The 4,614-nt window shown below is 39.6% G+C and overlaps 1 long non-coding RNA gene across 1 annotated transcript; it reads left to right on the top strand.

Annotated features, from left to right (window-relative positions):
• The first annotated feature begins 926 nt into the window (after positions 1 to 926).
• LOC137471453 (uncharacterized) lies at positions 927 to 2,269 on the top strand. Its single transcript, XR_010997619.1, has 2 exons — positions 927 to 1,012; positions 1,668 to 2,269. It is a non-coding gene; the product is annotated as an uncharacterized lncRNA (long non-coding RNA).
• Positions 2,270 to 4,614: the final 2,345 nt, after the last annotated feature.

The following is a 4,614-nucleotide window of genomic DNA, read 5'->3' on the forward strand; positions in this document are numbered from 1 at the left end:
CCTGAAATTATAGCCTCAGTAAAATGATAGGAATTTTTAAAATATACTTTGTAAACACATGTACATTTTGCTCAGTTTGCAAACATGCAACCCCATACTCTGTTTTTTTGAACTGTGGTATTGATTTATACTGGAATAAATCTAAGCAAAATTTTCTATGTGGGCTAAAGATTCTCACAGAATCTGCTTTAAACCACACGATACAATTCCAGTGTGTCTGGCAGAATGATAGGGGCCTTGTTGGCTGCAACACTGTGAGAATAGGAAAAAATTAATTCAGCACCATCCTGATGATAGCAAGGATAAATCTTTATAACAACAACTGTAAGAGCCACTGGATAAAGTGTAACTGGCTGTAACCTCAGCCAGAAGAAAGTCACATTACTACAACCAGAAAATAAAGATCATTTTGTTCCCAGGTCTTCTGTGTGTCACATTATTAAAGACATATTGCTTACTTTGAAAGGACAACATCCCTAAAAACTGAGAAAAAGTCAAGTCTTTTACAGCAGGATATTTACCACTCACATCAGAATTGTTTCTACCTTTCAGTGGAAAGCTCTGGGGCAGAGATGTCCTTGCCAGGCAATCACAAAACAATTGCTTCAGGGACTAAATACTTTCATTAAAAACATTTCTTGTCTTACAGCAATCTTGTTGCTCATAAACGCCACATACTGCCAACATAATTGGAATTAATATAAAAGGCACCTCTGTGTCTCAAGAGAGCTTTTTGGACAAAGTGCTGCACGTGTCCTGTGCCCAGTTTGGTCAATGAAGAATGGAAAAGCCTCATGGCTTGAAAATCTAAGTGCTGAAGACTCTTTCTCTGGACCAATTGTGCTTTTTCTATTAGATTTTCACCACCCTGCCCCTCTACTGTCATGGCAGCTCCTGCATCAGGGGCAGTAATGTCACCGGGAACAAGCTCTCCTGGATAACAAGTGGAGGGATTTATTTCCTTCCTACTCTCTGCAGGGTTATATCACATTAACTGTATCAGTGTCCTAGGGTGACGTTATGGTGCTTGTATCCCCAATCGTGTGTTCTGTTTATGCCTGATATTATGTTCTGTGCCTTCAGGACTGACTCTGAAAAGTGAAGGTTTGTTTTGTCTTGCTATCAGCCGGCTCACCTCCCACCATGGTCTGTGTCTAGGAGAGGCTAGGTTTGCTTGCTTGCTGGCTTGCTTGCTTTCGCTTTGCCCTTGCTTTTGCTTATTAGTTAGTTTAGCTAGGCAGTTCAGTTTTTACCCTGGACTGTTTTTTTCCTTTCCCTTTCCTGAATATCATCTGAACCTGCTCCGGACTGGGACCTGGGAAACGCCAAGAAACACCCGAGTGTCTGCATTTTGTGATCTGCAGCAGCCATCCCCAGCGCTGGAGACCAATAACTGGGCCACTCCCAGGAGATACTTTCTGATTTTGTCATCTCTTCAGAGCGGTGAAAGAGATTTTGTCTTTTTTTTTTGTGTGTGTGTGTGTGTGTGTGTGTGTGTGTTGGGGAGTGTTTTTCTTGTTAAATAAACAGGGTTTTTTCCACTTTTCTCCGAGGAAATTCTTCCCAAATCAGGTGGGGGAGGGGTCATGGGGGGTTTACTTTCTGGGGGCTCCTCCTGGAGGTTTTCTCCCAAATTTGCCCTAAATTAGGACAATCAGAAAACTAAGCTTCTTTGAAAGCCTGCACCAACTGCATACACAATGGCCTTACTAAGCTGCTTTATGTTTCTCCTGTAGGATTATTACTATATCGCTATAGATGGAAGTCTCCAAACTCTGCATCTGCCATTTTGCTGTAAATAGGACACACTGATACTCCCAGTTAAGACAACTCCCTTTAATCTTTATGGGACAGATACCCTGGATTTGTGAGTGCCAACATTCCTACTTGATTCATGCCCTCTTATCAGTTCATGTCATTGTGTTTTGCTTGGCACTTGAGAAGCTCTAAAGAGCAGATTTAGAGTCGACTCTTTTAAACTTGTACACCTTCTTCCTCTCTCTGAATTGTCATAACGGAGATCTGGAAAGTGAATTGATATTTCTATGCATTTAAAACCAAAGCACACTCAGGAAACAATTTCTGGGGAATTGGTAATAGACAAAAAGTATCTGAAAGAATGCACTGGAACCTCTCCTGTCTTAAATTTTTCCACTTGCCAGGTGTCCTTACCCATAAATCACTTGGTGGAATAAAGCTTGATCCTGCTTACTAGATAACAAATCACTTCCAGATATCCTTTATTTCATGCAGTGCTTCAACATCCACCTGGACATCCCTCCCAGGAATAAATCTAAGTACTGTTCACTTCAAGTCCACACCAGGTTCTCACCCTTTTGTCTTTCATCACTTTGTCTTCTCTTTAAAAAAACTTCATGAATACTGTGAAGGATTTTCCAAATGTGTGTTTTCATTTCTCTCTTCCCTTCCTCCAGAAGTTATGCCTTTTGTCTTCAGAGAAGATTCAAATTGGAAGAAATGGCAGGAAAAAAATTCTGCCAACAGCTTCAGAAGGGGGATTGGCCTCGCTAACATTGGAAATGGCGTGAGGATGAAGCAGAGTGGAGCAATGCTGTACAAAAGTCAAGGCTTCCTTGCTCTTCTGCCTTTTGCCATCATTGTCAGCACCTACACTGGGAGCACTGCAGCTTCAGGAAGAGAAATGGGGCATTTACCGGGAGGGTTTCAACACCTCGTAATGGTCTCTGCTTTGTTGTTTGTTTCCTTATTTGTTCAAATCTCTCCAATAGCAGATGATTGTAAATAGGCATCAAACCAACTTCACCAGAGCTCACCCATCACCACTAGGTCACTGCTTACCTTTGTCCCTTTTCTTGAATTTGGCTGCTTGCTGCTGCCACTGCTCCACCTGGTTGAGTCTGAGTGTTGCTGAAACCTCCTTAATGTCTGTTTGATTTCATATCTCTCACACTCTCAAAAACTGTTGCCTTGCTTATTTTATCTCCAGGTTTGAATTAGCTGATGCACCATTCGCTGTTCAGTAACTACTGCAAGAGTCCTAGAGCAGATGCATGTTGCTGGAACAAAACTGGAGGACAAAAAGATCGAAAATCTTTCATGGCTGAAATTTCACCTTTTGCCAAAACTTGGATGGTGAGCTGTGAAAAGGGGCTTTTCTTCCTAAGAAGACAGACCAGATGCAGACAGCCTAGAAAGGAACTGCCTTCAATGAATTCAGGTTAACTGAGGGAAAATGGAACATGATTGCTGATGAACAGCTAAGGACAAAACAATAGAAGAATTGATTTAAAGAGCATTTTTTAAAATAACTTGATCATAAAGACAAAATACCATGAAAAATCTGGAATTTGCTGTTTTTCACAGATAGGCCACATGCCTATGAAACACATTAATTTCTGTTTTGGCCATTATTATGTAACTCTCAGGCTTTTCAGATGGGTTCTTTCACCTGTAGAATCATTTCCAGGTCATTACAGGGTAAGGTGTGGGTGCTGTACAATGTGTTCTAAGAAATACATGACAATTGCTTTGGCTTCATTTGCAAGACAAAAAAGAGAGCAAAAATCATTGTTCACTGAAGTTAAAATCCAGAAAGATACTGATCTCTTCATGCACAAAGAACCATTGTGTGCTTTTACTCAAAATTACTTATTTCAGATAAAATGGAAGCATGTGAGAAAGAGCAAACCTCAGAGGCCCCAAGAGGGAATTCGTTTCACACATTTCTTTTGGAACAGGCTGTCTGAGCTCTTTGCACAGCACACCAAACAAGCTGACTCCATGATTCATTAAAAGGGTCAATGTAGACAAAGCAAAAGCTGAGCAATGATGAACAAAGCCCCACTGTGTAAGGTATGTCTTATATACTAAAGGAGATAAGAGACATTGCCCTAAAGAGGTCACAGTCACAGAAGATGTATAGCTACAGAAGTCTCCTTGCAGCATAAGGCATGAGATGTTTTTCCAACAAAAATAAGCATTTTTTTCTCAAAAAACCTCTTGTCTACCCAGATGTGGTGTTTAAAAAAAAAGAAAAAAGGAATGTAATCCAGATTTTATGGAAGAAAATTCTGTACGGTGTTCATCAGTCAAAAAAATTTCTATTACAGCAGTTCTGGTATCTGTACATCATCTCTGGCATGTTCTCCTCCTCATTCTTTATGCTGATTCTACAGTAATGCCCTTATTCTGTAATTTTGTACAATACATTTTTCTTTTTACAACTTTGAACAATGTGTTCTCATACAAAATGTTCTTATGGCTGTACTGAATAGGCTATGAAATATCTAAGTATTCTCTTTTCAGATCAAGTGTTTGCATACTTGATTTACCAATCATGGTAGATAGATAGATAGATAGATAGATAGATGTAGAAACTTGATCTTTAATGGCTACCACTAAAAAATCAATTTTAAAACCCTAACTTCAAAGTGGAGAAATTAAAAGCTAAGGCTTGGAGAGCAACATAATCTATGTGGTTTTTTTAATTATTATTTTATTCTCTTATGCGCTGGGACTGTAGGGACATATTTCAAGGGACTCCTCAATATAGAAGCAGTAATTCAAAATGTCACTGTAGAAAAGAATGCTGCAAAAATCACAGACATTTTATTCTCTGGATTAGAATTCAAA

The sequence above is a fragment of the Anomalospiza imberbis genome, chromosome 3 (assembly GCF_031753505.1).
Source record: "Anomalospiza imberbis isolate Cuckoo-Finch-1a 21T00152 chromosome 3, ASM3175350v1, whole genome shotgun sequence".
Lineage (NCBI taxonomy): Eukaryota > Metazoa > Chordata > Aves > Passeriformes > Viduidae > Anomalospiza > Anomalospiza imberbis.